Source organism: Microcaecilia unicolor, chromosome 2, assembly GCF_901765095.1.
Source record: "Microcaecilia unicolor chromosome 2, aMicUni1.1, whole genome shotgun sequence".
NCBI lineage: Eukaryota > Metazoa > Chordata > Amphibia > Gymnophiona > Siphonopidae > Microcaecilia > Microcaecilia unicolor.
In genome coordinates this window covers 385,890,965-385,908,878 of record NC_044032.1, presented here as the reverse complement: position 1 = coordinate 385,908,878, position 17,914 = coordinate 385,890,965, and the positions used below count along the sequence as shown (strand labels likewise).

Here is a 17,914-nt window from a genome sequence, read left to right as displayed (position 1 = left end):
GATGCACAGCTCCAGAGCAGCCCTAATTTAAGGAGGACATTTTACAGCTGCTCTGGAGTTGTGGGAGAGCAGAGAAGCACAAGCAGGAAGCTATAAAGGCTGCCTGCTTATTATGCTTCCTACCTCTCACCTCTGAGCGACCCCTCCCCCTGCATTTTTTAAAAAATTTGACAGCTCGAACTCGCAAACAGCGAGGATGCACAAAGGGGGATCCGTGCACTTCATTTGCATGCGATCCCCTTTGTGCATCGCTGGTTGTTAGCGATTCGCTAAATGTTAGCGAGGCACCCGTATTTTACGGCTGCCTTTGTGCATCGGGACCCTGGACATATCATTTACAAATACATATCATGAATATTCTTTGGAAAGATCTTGACAGCCATAGTGGGTTATATCACTCAAGGATCAGAGTCTGTGAAGCTTGAAACAGCGCAGAATGTTTGCATGACAGATCTTGTTAATAAAATACAATATTAGTGCTGGGATAGAGCAGGTAGGCTGCAGTACAGCTTTATTTATTTATTTATTATTAGGATTTATTTACCGCCTTTTTGAAGGAATTCACTCAAGGCGGTGCACAGTAAGATTTGTACAAAATTTGCATCAAAAAGGAGAAATCAGGAACAATCCAGGTGATGGAAGGCCTATCATTTTTCAAATTTGTCTTGCAGAGCTGGGGCAAGGGTATTAGTTGCCTTACACTGAACTTTAGCTTTGTGTCCTGGACCTGCCACTTCTCAGCTCTGTGGCCCTTTCACCACCTCTAGCTCCCTAGTCCCCCTTGCAGATCATAGCCAGACACCCAATTTTGGGTTGACCTGAGCCCAAAGTGGGTGGGCACAACAATCCCAACCCCTCCGACGGGCATCTCTCCCCCTCCCCTCCCCGGCTCTGAGCTGCTCTGACACAATTTCCTGAACAGGAGGTTGCATCAGCTCAGGCCGACACGAGCAGGGGGAATGTGTTGCTGCTTACTGCCTGTGAATACCTAAAGGATTTAAAGGTACCGGGGGGGGGGGGGGGGGAGGGGGGGTTGGGAGAGTGGTTAAGTGATCCCCGATCTCCTCGAGGGAGAAATGCCAGAAGTCTTCAGTTGGTGGGACTTTGCGATCTTGTCCAACAACATCGCTGCTGTGCTACTGCCGGGTGGGCCTCAGTCCAAAGTGGGTGGGTCTGTGCCCACCCAGACCCACCTGTGGCTACACCACTGTCCCCTTGCAACTGACCTACCTACAGGCTTAGTCCTTGTTGCATTGTGGAAGGGCATAACATAGCACCGTTGATTTTAGAGGCAGGTAAAAAGCAGCCATATTTAAAATTTTGTCCCTCCTTTGGAATACTAACCCAGCATTTTCCCCAGTTACTCGTCCCCCTAAGAAGGGCCCTTAATAGAATGCAAGCTTCCTCTGCTGCATAGGGCCAGCCTTTCACTATAAGCAACACGGTTATGAGATCTTGAGGCTCATGTACCCTGTGCCAAAGAGGAAACAGCATTATAAAGTACCCTCCTTCCTGACGGCCATGGAGACTGAGCTGCTGGGCTAAGTGCCATGGGAGGGTGGGAGGGAAGGAATTTATTATACCTGCCACTACCTTTTGCCACACCCCAGATCTTGACGCTGTAGGCAGTAGGCAGTGGAATGGGGTAGGCCACCGGAGCCATGCCTTTTTGCTCCACACAGTATTAGAAATTAGGGATGTTGGGCAGTGGCGATCCTAGCCGGCATGATACCCGGGGCGGATCGCCGATGCGCCCCCCCGGGTGCAGCGCGGCCCCCCTCCCGGTGAAATGACATCCCCCCCGGGTGCACGCCGCTGGGGGGGGGGGGGTGCCACGGCGCGCGCCTGTCAGCTGAGTTCGCTAACTTCGCTGCAGCTCCCTCTGCCCTGGCCGGAACAGGAAGTAACCTCCCTCCACTCTCTATTTCAGTCGATAACACCCTCATCCTCCCCGTCTCATCTGCCCGCAACCTCGGAGTCATCTTTGACTCCTCCCTCTCCTTCTCTGCCCATATCCAGCAGACAGCCAAGACCTGTCGCTTCTTTCTCTATAACATCAGCAAAATTCACCCTTTTCTCTCTGAGCACACCACCCAAACTCTCATCCACTCTCTCATTACCTCTCGCCTTAACTACTGCAACCTACTTCTCACTGCTACTACTACTACTACTACTTAGCATTTCTATAGCGCTGCCAGGGTTATGCAGCGCTGTACAAGTTTAAACATGGGGAAGGACAGTCCCTGCTCAAGAGAGCTTACAATCTAAAGGGGCCTCCCACTTAACCATCTATCCCCCCTTCAATCCGTTCAGAACTCTGCTGCGCGTCTTATCTTCCGCCTAGACCGATATGCTCATATCACCACTCTCCTCAAGTCACTTCACTGGCTTCCGATCAGGTACAAGCGGAAGATATCCAGAAGGTCCAGACTGAAGCCACAGATGTTGGAAACCAGAATTGGTTTCCAACATCTGTGGCTTCAGTCTGGTCCTTCTGGATATCTTCCGCTTGTTTTGTTGTTTTCTTGTTTTTTTGCGGGAGATTTTGGACTCTTTTTGTTGTTTTTCTGATCAGGTACTGCATACAGTTCAAGCTTCTCCTACTAACCTACAAATGCACTCAATCTGCAGCCCCTCACTACCTCTCTACCCTCATCTCCCCTTACGCTTCTACCCGTAACCTCCACTCACAGGACAAATCCCTCCTCTCAGTACCCTTCTCCACCACCACAACTCCAGACTCCGCCCTAAGCTTGGAATAAACTCCTTGAGCCCATATGCGAAGCCCCCTCCCTACCCATCTTCAAATCCTTGTTCAAAGCCCACCTCTTCAATGTCGCTTTCGGCACCTAACCATTGTACCTCTATCCAGGAAATCTAGACTGCCTCAATCTTGATTGACTGCACTTTTTGTCCTTTAGATTGTAAGCTCCTTTGAGCAGGGACTATCCTTCTTTGTTAATTGTATAGCGCTGCGCAACCCTGGTAGCGCTTTAGAAATGTTAAATAGTAGTTGTAGTAGTACTAGTAGTCTCATGGTACTACTGCTAGGGTTCAAGGTGCCAAATTAATACAAGAAAATTTTGAATTCAATTTGATATCCTCAAAATTATAACTGTCTCCATAAACTCTACAACAAAGGGGATGAAGTAGACCAAAAACACCCAAAATAAAAATTTTGAATGAGAAAAAATAGAGGTAGACTGAATGATGAGCCAACTTAGGAGATGTAGGCTGTGCGTTTACATTGCTGGACTAATCCAGAGAGGTAGACAGATCAGCACTAGCTGAGGACTGCATAAGTTTATCATTTAAAAAAAAAAGGGATATTTGAGATGAAAAACATAGGGGGTCGATAGTCAGTGACTCCTGACCACATAAACCACACTAAGCTGGCCGACTGCTGATAATTAGCAGCACTTAACCAGGCAATGCCGCTCAGTATCGGCTCTGATGGCTATAGCAATGTCCAGGCAGTGCCAAGGTGGTCCTGGAGGTTATGTGGGCAGCAGTGATAATCAGTGCTAGTGCCCACATACCTAAGTGGGCAAATGCAGTCCTAGCTTTGTCAGTTAAGTATGCAGGATCAGCTTTGAATAAATGCCATACTTGTTTAACTTCTGTCTGCCACTGCAGACTTGGATAGTCAATGCTGGTACCCAGACATGGTCCAGTACTGAAAATCTGGGTTTAATTTAGCCAGCAACAGTCTGCGCTTGAAAAATTGATCGGCGTGTGCCCAAAACCTGCGCCTACACTACCGCAAGCCATTTTTCAGTACACCTTTAGTAAAAGGACCCTTAAGTCTTTCAAATTAATTGGTTGTGGTTTAATTTGAATTTGAATGCTATTCCTACATCGATTTCAAGTAATGATGGGAATTTAGAGATGGGAGTAACTAGTGAGGTAATTAAATTTGCTGGTGACACAAAGTTATTCAAAGTCGTTAAATCGCAGGAGGATTGTGAAAAATTACAAGAGGACCTTACGAGACTGGGAGACTGGGCATTAAAATGACTGATGACGTTTAATGTGAGCAAGTGCAAAGTGATGCATGTGGGAAAGAGGAACCTGAATTATAGCTACGTCATGCAAGGTTCCACGTTAGGAGTCACGGACCAAGAAAGGGATCTAGGTGTCGTTGTTGATGATATGTTGAAACCTTCTGCTCAGTGTGCTGCTGCGGCTAAGAAAGCAAATAGAATGTTAGGTATTATTAAGAAAGGAATAGAAAACAAAAATGAGGATGTTATAATGCCTTTGTATCGCTCCATGGTGCGACTGCACCTCGAATATTGTGTTCAATTCTGGTTGCCGTATCTCAAAAAAGATATAGTGGAATTAGAAAAGGTGCAGAGAAGGGCAATGAAAATGATAAAGGGGATGGGACGATTTCCCGATGAGGAAAGGCTAAAGCGGCTAGGGCTCTTCAGCTTGGAGAAAAGGCAGCTGAGGGGAGATATGATAGAGGTTTAGAAGATAATGAGTGGAGTTGAACGGGTAGATGTGAAGCGTCTGTTCACGCTTTCCAAAAATACTAGGACTAGGGGGCATGTGATGAAGCTACAATGTAGTAAATTTAAAACGAATCAGAGAAAATGTTTCTTCACTCAATGTGTAATTAAACTCTGGAATTCGTTGCCAGAGAATGTGGTAAAGGCTTAGCGGATTTTTAAAAAGGTTTGGGCAGCTTCCTAAAGGAAAAGTCCATAGACCGTTATTAAATGGACTTGGGGAAAATCCATATTTCTGGGATAAGCAGTATAAAATGTTTTGTAATTTTTTGGGATCTTGCTAGGTATTTGTGACCTGGATTGGCCACTGTTGGAAACTGGATGCTGGGATTGATGGACCTTTGGTCTTTTCCAGTATGGCAATACTTATGTACTTATGTCGAGAGATTTTCTAGAGTCCTAGGTATAGTATTAGATTCTTAACTTACGATGGAACCTCAGATGAACCAGTTGGTTCGAAAGGTATTTTTTAAGTTTATCATTTGTTCATATACTATACTGGTTCATTCAGTATCGAATTGAAGCAGTTTACAGAGATAAAATCGTACACAAAAAGAAATAGAAAAGAACTCCATTGGGTTGACAGGAAAGAACAAACATTCAATCACAAAGAATAAAAAGACAAACATTCTCAGATTGGACCCGTCTGGACCCAGAGCTGGTTCTCCCGCACAAGTAAAAAGTGGCCTAGATTAGCAGCTGTCAAATGCTTGATAAAACAAATGGGTCTTCAAAGAAGCCTGAAAGTAAGAATATGACTTTTCTAGTTGAGGCAATTATGTTTAGATTGTTCTTATTTTTTTCCAGGTAATTTTAGAATTTTAGTTCAGTTGATGATTTTGGCAGAGGTTGATTATTGCAACTCTCTTTATCTTAGTACTGCTGTCACACTTCTGAACAGGATTCAGTTACTACAGGGCCGCCGAGAGGGGGGGGGGGGGGAGGACAGGGGGGACAAAATTCCCAGGGCCCGGGCCTCCAAGGGGGCCCAGTGCCGCAGTCCCATCCGCCACCGCCACCGGGCCCCTTCCACCCGAACCCCCGCCAGCAGAAGTGCTGTCTTCTGTTCTGACTCCGGCGTGCGCGGCCCACACAGACGCACTCCTCTCAGCTGATCTTCGCTGTACTCTGCAGGGCTTCTGTGCATCTGTGCGTCTGACGTCCTGCACGTCAGACGCACAGATGCACAGAAGCCCTGCAGAGTACAGTGAAGATTAGCTGAGAGGAGCGCGTCTGTGTGGGCCCTGCACGCCGGAGTCAGAAGACAGCACTTCTGCTGGTGGGGGTTTGGGTGGAAGGGGCCTGGCCCGGTGGCGGAGGTGGGTGGGACTGTGGCGCCGGGCCCCCCTCCGTGGGGGGCAACAACAACCTGGGGGGGTGGCAGGGGGGGCGGGGCCCGGGGACGACCTTGTCCCAGGCCCGGCCCAGTCTCTCGGTGGCCCTGAGTTACTACAGAACACTGCGGCGAGGCAGATTTACCATAGAACAAAATTTGATCATGTTACTCCTTTGTTTGTGGGGCTGCACTGGCTTCCAGTATGGGCCCATGTCTAATTTATGTTGGGAGGCTTGCTGTATACGTTTTTTAAATGTATTTTTTATACTTATATGTCTTTGTATGTTTATTGACAGTTCTGTTGCAAGCCTCTGACACAGCCCTTTGGGAGGGTGAAACATGGCCGTGTCAGACTTTTTAACTATCTATTATTTTAGTGGTGAATAAATTGGATATTTTCTGAATATTTTTTGGCAATCTGCTTCTTTTTTGCTCAGTAAAATCTTAGAAGGTCATTGTCCAGATGGTCTAATCACATTGATCACATACTCCCCTGTTTAGAAAGCCTCGCTAGCAGTTGCCGCCCATTCAGAATGAATGGGCAGTCAGCATTAGTGTACCCACCGGCAGGCCACTAGCATGGCTTTGTAAACGGGGGGGGGGGGGGGGGGGGGGTGGTTGTTAGGTTCAGATACAGAGCATCATAAATGCAATCAGTTTCTTTTGAGTTTTCCATCTGTAAGTAATTTGAGATTTAAATCTCTTTTTATAAATTCCAGTGAAATTTTGGAATGAGTATCCCACCTTATCCCACCTCTTTGCAGGCTCAAAGTGGCTTCAATACATCATGAGTAGTGGAAGAATGTTAGTAAATAAACATTTAGTATTACAGAGTCTTGGTCAGCATGATGATAATTAAACAAAGTTATAGTATACAAGCAGATATTTGAGAAACAGTTCTAAACATAGATAGGCGAGTTGTGCATATTCACATTGGTTGATCTTTGTGGTATGCTTTATTAAAGAGATGGGCCTTCAGTGATATCTGGAAGTTCTTTCGTAGATCGATTTTAAGCTGCGTGGCAGTGCGTTCCATAACTGTGTGCTCAGGTAGCTAAAGTTTGACGCATGCATTAGTTTGTAATTCATTCCTTTGCAGCTGGGGAAGTGTAGATCAAGGAATGTGCGGGATGATCTTTTGGCATTCCTAGGTGGTAGGTCTATCAGGTCAGACATATAAGCTGGTGCGTCTCCATGGATGATTTTGTGAACTAGTGAGCATACTTTGAATGTGATGCGTTCCTTAAGTGGGAGCCAGTGTAGTTTTTCTCGTAGAGGCTTGGCACTTTCAAATTTTGGTTTGCCAAATATGAGTCTAGCTGCAGTGTTCTGGGCTGTCTGTAGTTTCTTGATTATTTGTTCTTTGCAGCCGGCAAATAGTGCGTTGCAGTAGTCTAGATGACTGAGCACCATTGATTGTACCAGGTTGCGGAAAACACTCCTTGGGAAGAAAGGTCTTATTCTTTTTAGTTTCCACATTGAGTGCTCTTCGTTGTGTTACTTCCACTTTCGGGAAGTTCTTGAAAACTTTTTTTTCCTAAATATTTGAACTAAGTTGAATTAGGAAGCAGCTATTTGTAATTAGTCCTGACGGGTTATATCAGTTACTCTTATTCTATCCAGCAGTGAACCTAAAATTTGGGGATACGGCAGGCTATAAGCTCCCTAGCATAGCATAGCATAGCATAGTATTTATGAAACTACGCAGAATGTGGATTTGAAACCTAGGTGGAACACTTTCCTTCCCAAAGTTTTGTAGCCCACTCCCCAGATGTTTCTTGAACTGTTATGAACATGCTGGTCAGTTCAGATGCTCCGGGTCAAGGAGTCTGTAGATACAAAAACACTTATTTATTTATTTGTAGCATTTGTATCCCACATTTTCCCATCTATTTGCAGGCTCAATGTGGCTTACATTATGCCGTTGTGGCGATCGCCGTTTCCGGGATGAGAAATACAGAGTGGTGTTGTATTAAAGTTCAGATCTAATAGAGTAAAGTATAGAGTAAGTTAGACAGTCAAATATAAAAGTTCATTTCGGCAAGAGAAATGAAGTGGTAGTACGTTAGCGTTCATTTGTAACAGAGTATATGAAGCAGTCAAGTGTAAAGGAACAATTTTCAGAGGGAACAATTTGTTCATACTTCCTGAAACCCTTATTTTGTCTATCTGTATAATCAGCTTGTGACTGGATGTCTTATTGTATGGCCATTGCTTTTACAAAGAGAAGAGGGGTTACCCAGTTTGTAAACTACTGCTGGTCTTTTCCCTGTACGATTCATAGCTAAACAGTACTACTTTCTACTCTGGATTCTGTGAGAGAAGAGTGGGAATGAGCCCTCCTGAACTGGAGCAGAGTTGAGGAATGATAGTACTTTTCAGTGCTGAGACTCCAGCTCATGGGGACAGTGGACAGCACATGTTTGTAATGGAAGAAATGCCATCAGGTTGCAAGTTCAGAAAAGATAACTTACTGTACAGCTAATTGCCTTACTATGAGAGTGTTGTTTTGGGAAAAAGAGAAAACAAGCCTCAGCCATAACGTAGGCATTTTCACTCCCATCCCCTTTGCCCAAAATAAATACATGTTTATTTTGGGCAAAGGGTATTTTATACCAATCTTAACATTCAAATAGTGTCCAACTTGGTTGCAACTTTATTCTATTATTTGTACCATCACATCCAACGCATTAAGAAAAATTACCCAATCGGCAAATTATTTACTAGATGGTGCTATACTAGTCAGTTATTTCAACAGTACCAAATGATATTGCATTTACATAGTAAATGACGGCAGATAAAGACCTGAAAGGTCCATCCAGTCTGCCCAACAAGATAAACTCATTCTACACGGTATACGATACTTTATATGTATACCCCAGTTTGAATTTAATCTTTCAGCCTGCGGTGACACAAGGCTAAAGCCATAAGAATAACAATTCAGTCCATAAAGCCCTTCACAACCAAATCCCGCAACCCCCAAATCACCATCCTTCTGTTTACCATATGAGCTGGTTTGATCGATTATATACCAAGCAAAGACAAGTGGAGTAAAAAGACCTCTCTCAGACGGTGTCCACAGCAAAGTCTTTTATTCAAATCAGTAAAATATGCGACCCCACACGAGTCGTGTTTCAGCCCTATCGGCCTGCATCAGGGGTCTAGGAATTCGTTAGACAATATATATTCCTAGAACAGTTGAAATGTAGCCAATTCACCCATGGTGTGTACAATCAAAGGTAATTCACTCGGATCTCATGAGACAAAATCAGTTTTTACAGAGAGACTGCCACAGGCACTCCTATCTGTACCCTTCTCCACCACCGCTAACTCCAGACTCCGCCCCTTCTGCCTCGCATCACCATATGCCTGGAACAGCCTTCCCGAGCCCTTACGTCATGCGCCCTCCCTGCCCATCTTCAAGTCCTTACACAAAGCCCATCTCTTCTCCCTTGCTTTTGGCGCATAACCTCCTTCCCCACTCATGATACCTACACTGACTACATAGTTTGTAACCTTTAGATTGTAAGCTCTTCTGAGCAGGGACGGTCCTTCCCCATGTTAAACTTGTACAGCGCTGCGTAACCCTGGCAGTGCTATAGAAATGCTAAGTAGTAGTAGTAGTAGTAGTAGGCAGCCTAGGTATATCATTGCACTACCGCTGCTCTCTAGAAGACAAGTTTGAAGGTACATGGGGGTGGGTGGAGGGAGGATAGTGGAGAGAGAGATGCCGGATCATGCATGGGGATGAGGGGTGAGGGATTAATTTTATTAGCTGCTATTAATTTTATGTGACCCAGGCTAGGATAATCCTGTGCTATTGAAGGCATTTTTTGATTTATATGTATGAGCATATAAGGTACTTAATGCATTTTGAATTATATTTTTTAGATAGCAAAACATGAAAAATATACAAGGGTTTTTTTTTTTTAGTTCTAATATTTTTTATTGTGTTTTATAAATGATAACAAATGGCTAAAATAAAGCAATTAGCCAGCTTAACAAGTTAACAGTAACAAGCATCAGCATACATGTTCAAGTATATGGCTCACATGTCTTCCACAAAGTACTGTTATCCATAGAGGGGCATAATCAAACGCGAACGCCCATCTCCATGGACGTCTATCTCCGAGAACGGGTACGTGAAGGGGCGGGACAGACCGTATTTTTGAAAAAGATGGCCGTCCATCTTTTTTTTTGGATAATACGGTTTGTGCCGGGCAAATGCATCGGATTTGTGCGGATTTGAGCTGGTCGATATCGGTTTTCAGCGATAATGAAAACTGAAGGCGTCCAGCTCAAAAACGACTAAATCCAAGGCATTTGGTCGTGGGAGGGGCCAGGATTCGTAATGCACTGGTCCCCCTCACATGCCAGGACACCAACCGGGCACCCTAGGGGGCACTTGTAACAATTAAAAAAAAATTAAAATACCTCCCAAGTCCATAGCTCCCTTCCCTTGTGTGCTGAGCCCCCCAAATCCCCCCCAAAACCCACTCCCCACAACTCTACACCATTACCATAGCATTTATGGCTGAAGGGGGGCACCTAGATGTGGGTACAGTGGGTTTTGGGGGCAGTTTGGAGCGCTCCCATTTACCAGCACAAGTGTAACAGGTAGGGGGGGATGGGCCTGGGTCCACCTGCCTGAAGTGCATGCACCCACTAACAACTGCTCCAGGGACCTACATACTGCTGTGATGGAGCTGGGTATGACATTTGAGGCTAGCATACAGGCTGGAAAAAGGTTTTTAAAGGTCTTTTTTTTTTTTGGTGGGAGTGGGTTAGTGACCACTGGGGGAGTCAGGGGAGGTCATCCCCGATTCCCTCTGGTGGTTATCTGGTCATTTAGGGCACTTTTTTGGGACTTCTTCGTGGAAAAAAAGGGTCCAAAAAAAGTGACCTAAATTTGCGCTACAAATGCCCATTTTTTTCGATTATCGGCTGAAGGCGCCCATCTCTCCTCGGCCGATAACCACGCCCCAGACCCGCTTCCGACATGCCTCCGACACGCCCCATCAACTTTGGCCTTTTCCGCGACAGACTGCAGTTGAAGGCGCCCAAAATCAGCTTTCGATTATACCGATTTGGGCACCTTTGCGAGATGGGCGCCCATCTCCCGATTTGGGTCGAAATATAGGCGCCCATCACTTTCGAAAATAAGCTGGATAATCTCCTTAAGATAAAGTGCTAATGGACCAATGTTCAGTGTTGGTAGCCACTGCTTTAATTTATACTTTGGCATTTACATTAATAATGTATATTTGTACCACTACACATATAATCAGTGGCACTGAAAATATGTTGGATGCAGTGTCAACTTCTGAAATTCACCAGTGTTTTGATAATTTCTCCATCCCGTCCCTGCTTCACCTGAAACCTGGCTGCTCACTATATGGATAGTATCGGGCCATTTAGAGGGGTTTTCAGCCAGATACTATCTGTATTGATGGATAAATCCATTTATATGGTCACCTGCTGCCAGTGAACATATATTTTCTTTTGAATATCATAATTTATAGATGTTCTTTACAGGAAGTGGCAGACTGTGCCTTATGTTGAGAATGGTTTCTGAGTGTTTCCTGTTTGCAAGTCACTTAACTTTTTTAATTGCTAGAAAATGTATGCATGTAAGTTCCATAGAGCTGGAAAATAGGTGGGTATTGTGTTCATTTATAGGTCTGAGTCCAAATAAGCTCATTTTTATATTGTGGAACTTACATGCATAAATTGAGTTCACAAAGGAAAGTTATGTGGATAAGCTGAAAAATAACTTGTCTGGAAATCAACAAGTCCACAGACATTCATACATATACCCTCCATTTCACTCTCTCACACATAAACATCAGTTCAACTGGCGACTGCTCTGTCATCAGCACAAGCACAAACTACTTGAAGCTACCTCTAGAATATCCCGGGAGGGAGTGGCAAATATGAAAAAGGATCTGCAGAAGCTAGAAGAATGGTCTAAGGTTTGGTAATTAAAATTCATTGTGAAGAAATGCAAAGTGATGCACTTAGGGAGTAGAAATCCACGGAAGACGTATGTGTTAGGTGGTGAGAGTCTGATATGTACAGATGGGGAGAGGGATCTTGGGGTGATAGTATCTGAGGATCTGAAGGCGACGAAACAGTGTGACAAGGCGGTAACCATAGCTAGAAGGTTGCTAGGCTGTATAGAGAGAGGTGTGACCAGCAGAAGAAAGGAGGTGTTGATGCCCCTGTATAAGTCGTTGGTGAGGCCCCACCTGGAGTATTGTGTTCAGTTTTGGAGGCCGTATCTTGCTAAGGATGTAAAAAGAATTGAAGTAGTGCAAAGAAAAGCTACAAAAATGTTATGGGATTTGCGTTACATGACATATGAGGAGAGACTCGCTGACCTGAACATGTATACCCTGGAGGAAAGGAGAAACAGGGGTGATATGATACAGACATTCAAATATTTGAAAGGTATTAATCCGCAAACGAACCTTTTCTGTAGATGGGAAGGTGGTAGAACTAGAGGACATGAAATGAGATTGAAGGGGGGCAGACTCAAGAAAAATGTCAGGAAGTATTTTTTCACGGAGAGAGTGGTGGATGCTTGGAATGCCCTCCTGCGGGAGGTGATGGAGATGAAAATGGTATCAGAATTCAAAAATGTGTGGGATAAACATAAAGGAATCCTGTTCAGAAGCAATGGATCCTCAGAAGCTTAGCGGAGATTGGGTGGCAGAGTCGGTGGGGGAGGCGGGGCTAGTGGTTGGGAGGCGGGACTAGTGCTGGGCAGACTTCTATGGTCTGTGCTATGAAAATGGAAGATACAAATCAAGGTCAGGTATACACATAAAGTAGCACATATGAGTTTGTCTTGTTGGGCAGACTGGATGGACCATACAGGTCTTTCTCTGCTGTCATCTACTATGTTACTATGTACACACACAAATACTCCAAGCCTTAAGTCCTTTTTGCAGAATAGCTCTTGCCTCTGTCATATACACAGAAACACACACACATAGGAGGTAATGCTATAGCATTGACATGCTGATTACACATGCAAATGATTAGGATGCTGGCATATTCATGCATATGTTGCATGTATGTGCATAAATGTCAAAAATTCACATACACACTATTTTGTGTCTATGCACATATCTTGCATAGTGTGTATTTTACAGATGGGAGTCAGTGATGTGGCCTGGGTGGGCCATGACCCACCTAATTTGGACTCAATCCCACCCAAAATTGTGGCACTCTTTCTGTGGCTGGCAGGGATCCCTTAACCAGTGCTCTTCCAAATGGCAGCCAGCAGCACTAGCCTCAAGCTAGCATGCCTTTATAAAAGGACCACCAAGTTTTTCATTTCAAAATAAATGCCCATCCCTTCTAACACCTACCTATTACTGTGCATTGGCACCTGTGGTCTTCATGTTTATATTTATTTATTTGGATTTAGCTCATGGTGAGTTTATTTATTTATTAGGATTTATTTACCGCCTTTTTGAAGGAATTCACTCAAGGCGGTGTGCAGTAAGAATAGATCAAACACGAGCAATAGGCAATTACAGCAGTAAAAATAGTCGAACAACAATACAAAGAAAGGCATGGTATATTACTTGCAATGAGTTACTGAACAGTACTGAGATTTGTTTGCATGTTACAGCTTGTACTTATGATTTCTCTCCCATGCCTTGACTTCCCTGAAAGCATGCCCGCTCAGAGGCTCTGTGGTCCTGCAGTGATCATGATAGCACATAGTGAAATCATTGGTAGTGGAAGATGGCTGGGAAGGATCAGACAGGTCTGAAAAATAACCCTACAAGACTCTGCCTTGGATAGTACCGTTGAATCAGTAGTTGAGCGTAGGGTGTGTCCTTGTACTCTGACCATTTATTTATTTTATAAAAGACTGATATAATTATTGTTACAGAGGGAAATGATTGCAGACTTCTTGTAAGGAATCAGGTTGCATATTCCCTGCTACTCCTCTCAAGTCAGTGTTGGCAAATAACCAGCAGTTTTCTTTTCTAGTTATTTTTGAAGCTCACTAGATGCAGTTAAACCAGGTTAATTTGTGCTTGGTTTATCCTGACATCTTGATTTGTGGTCACTATGAACTTTTCCCACCATTAATTATTTTGGGCTCATTTCCATGGCTCCATGTAAAACAAATACATGTAAAGTCTTTTATTAAGGGTCACTGAGAAAATATTTTCACTGTTAAAATTGTGTTCTGAAGGAAGTACCCTGAGTTTGATTGGTCTTTAATTTATTGCTGATAATTTTTAGCTTTTTTCGCCTGCCCTCTGGTTGATGGTTCCTACTCTCCCCTGTTCCTCTCCTTAAATCCCGATGTTCTTTGCAATGTCAGTTCCTATTACTGGTGCTGCTGGCAGGGTGTGACTAGAGCATGGCACCCTGATTAGAGAATGACATGGGACAAAGTTTGACCCCCCCCGTCCCCGCCCTGTCTCCATCCCTGCCCCATCCCTGCAGGTTCTGTCCCCGCCCCATCCCCATGGGCTCTGTCCTCATCTGCAGAAGCCTCGAACATTTATGATTTTATATTTAAATCTTTTTATTAAGGTATAAAAAGGAACAATATGTTGTGCAACTGTTGTGTATAAATCACAAATAGAAAACAATAATAACAACGAGTAACTATAATAACCCCACCACCACCACCACCACCACCACCCTCTACCTTTCCAACCTCAACAATAGCTGGCTTCTACTACCCCAAGGAATCCTAATTCACCCTGTTAAAATGTCCAGGGGTATAAAAAACAATCTGCTCTGTATGCCCTAGCGTGGGAGAAATATGCCCTATTAAGCACTGTTATGATTTTTTAATCTGTGGATGAATAAGTCATCAATAATCTCAGGATTCAGTCTAGCTCTTCCTGCAATAGAATATGTCTTCTCAGAAGATGTGCTGGTAGCAGGAATGAACAGGATCCCCCATGCAAATTTTGCTAGTTGTGGCCAGCATGTTTGCTTGCTTTTCCAAAAAAAATCAAAATATCATCATCTACATCACTCAAACATAAACAGTCCAGTTTATTAACAGGCTTCAAATGACACGGGGACAAAATGTGTCCCCGTCCTCATGGGCTCCGTCCTCATCCCCGTCCCCATCCCTGCGGGATCTGTTCCCATCCCCGCCTCGCCCCCATGGGCTCTGTCCCCACCTTGTCCTCAGGGGCTCTGTCCCCATCTCCATGGTTACCGTGGGTCCCCGTCCCTTTGTCATTCTCTAACCCTGATGAAATAAAGGCACAATAATCCATTAACAGTACTGCATAAGGCAGAGCTGTAGCAATCCTACTTTATAGTGATCAATAGAAATCAAACAAAATAAAACATGGAAAAGAAAATAAGATGATACCTTTTTTATTGGACATAACTTAATACATTTCTTGATTAGCTTTCGAAGGTTGCCCTTCTTCGTCAGATCGGAAATAAGCAAATGTGCTAGCTGACAGTGTATATAAGTGAAAACATTCAAGCATTACTATGACAGTCTGACAGGATGGGGGTGGGTAGGAGGTATGCATGGGGACATCAAAGCATATCATTGATATTCTAACAGGATAGGTGTGGATAGGTGAGGGGAGGGTGATCAACAGAGACATCAGTCGCTGCAGTCTGCGGTCTCACCTGCCTGCCTTCACGACTCCAGGCCCCCTGCATTGAAGGTGGCAGTCGCAGATCGCCTCTCTTCTGGCCTTCCCTCCCTGTGTCGCGCCCTTGTCTGATCTAACTTCCGGTTTCCGCGAGGGCGGGACACAGGGAGGGAAGGCCCGAAGGGAGGCGATCTGTGACTGCCACTTTGAATGCAGGGAGCCTGGAGCCGAGGAGGCAGGCAGGTGAGACCGGGAACTGTAGCGCCGGCGGCCTGACCCCAGCGCCGGGCCCCCTTGGAGGCCCGGGCCCGGGGAATTTTGTCCCCCCTAGCCTCCCCTCTTGGCAGCCCTGGGAGCAGCAGTGGGATTTGAACCAGCCACCTCTGGATGAACCAGCCACCTCTGGATGTCAAGACCGGTGCTCTAACCACTAGGCCACACCTCCACTCCACATATGCGTGTCACAGGCGCCAGTAACTGTCATTTATGCACATAAGTGCTAGATGTTCTATAAAGTATGCACCAAAGTTGCTTAGTGCGTTACTGTGAGGGGGGTGTATATGTGGGTGGAGCATAGGTGGACTATGTTGCCAAGTGATGTGCACAGCTTATAGAAAGAACACTGTCAGGCTTATTTTCGAAAGAGAAGGACGCCCATCTTTTGACACAAATCGCAAGATGGGCGTCTTTCTTTCAGGGTCACCCAAATCAGTATAATCAAAATCCAATTATGGGCGTTCCCAATTGCTTTCCGTCACGGGGATGACCAAAGTTCCCAGGGGCGTGTCGGAGGCATAGCGAGGTCGGGACTTGGGCGTATCTAACACATGGGCGTCCTCGACCCATAATGGGGAAAAAAAAGGCATCCCTGATGAACACTTGGGCGACTTTACCTGGTCCTTTTTTTCTTACAACCAAGCCACAAAAAGGTGTCTGAACTGACCAGATGACAACTGGAGGGAATTGGGGATGACCTCCCCTTATTCCCCCAGTGGTCACTAACCCCCTTCCACCCTCAAAAAAATAAAATTAAAAAAATATTTTTTGCCAGCCTCTATGCCAGCCTCAGATATCATACCCAGCTCCATTACAACAGTATGCAGGTCCCTGGAGCAGTTTTAGTGGGTGCAGTGCACTTCAGGCAGGCGGACCCAGGCCCACCCCCCCCCCCCTATGTGTTACACTTGTGGTGGTAAATGTGAGCCCTTCAAAACCCATCAGAAACCCACTGTACCCACATCTAGGTGCCCCCCTTCACCCATAAGGGCTGTGGTAGTGATGTACAGTTGTGGGGAGTGGGTTTTGGGGGGCTCAGCACACAAGATAAGGGAGCTATGTACCTGGGAGCTTTTTCTGAAGTCCACTGCAGTGCCCCCTAGGGTGCTCGGTTGGTGTCCTGGCATGTCAGTGGGACCAGTGCACTACAAATGCTGGCTCCTCCCACGACCAAATGGCTTGCGTTTGGTCATTTCTGAGATGGGCGTCCTTAGTTTCCATTATTGCCGAAAATCAGAAATGACCAAGTCTAAGGACGATCATCTCTAGGGACGATCTAAATGTCAAGATTTGAGCATCCCCAATCGTATTATCGAAACGAAAGATGGACGCCCATCTTGTTTCAATAATACGGGTTTCCCCGCCCCTTCACCGGGACGTCCTGCGAGGACATCCTCAGGAAAACGTGGACGCCCTTTTCGATTATGCCCCTCCACCAGTTCCATGCATTGCGTGGTGCACTTAGGTGCCCCAACTTAACCAACCATTGAGCTGAGTGGACGTACCAATGTTATGGTGTGCCAACGTAACTTCACGCTAATATTCTATAATGGCTTAGGTATGCCTAAGTGCCATGATAGAATTGACACTAAGGAGGGATTCTATAAATCACGCCTAGAAAATCGGTGCTGAAAATAAAGTGCATAGAGGCATTTCATAAACTTCACCTAACGTTAGGTGTGGTTTATAGAATAGTACTTAAGCCCAGGAATCACACTTACATTTACGCATGGCCATTTCCAGAAAATGTGGTGCAAATGCCCACGCTTATATTTAGGCACGGAGCCCCCTTATTCTATAATTACGCAGGCAACTAAAAGTCACGCACCCTATCTGCCCACGGCCGTCCCATTTCTGCACTCCCTTTTCTAACCTGTGCTTAAAATTAAGGTGTGGATCTTGCGCCTAAATTTGTACGTGTTAGTTGAATCTAATTAGTGCCAATAATTGCTTGTTAAAAAGCCAATTATTGGTGCTAATTAACTTGTTATTCAATTAAAATACGTCGCAAATTGGGCACATGCCCAAATTTGTGTGCTCATTTTTGAGCGCTTTTTATAGAGTTAGGGGGGGGGGGTAAGCGTGCCTCATTGTAGGACTTCCATCTTATGTTATAGAATTGCCCCTGATATTTGGAGACACACTGTGGCTTAGATCACATCATTGTATGCTGCAGTATGGTG

General features: G+C 45.0%; 1 protein-coding gene across 2 annotated transcripts in view; it reads left to right on the top strand.

The window, feature by feature from the left end:
- ANTXR2 (ANTXR cell adhesion molecule 2) overlaps positions 1-17,914 on the top strand; it is a 437,579-nt gene that overhangs the window by 9,639 nt on the left and 410,026 nt on the right. The window lies entirely within an intron of this gene.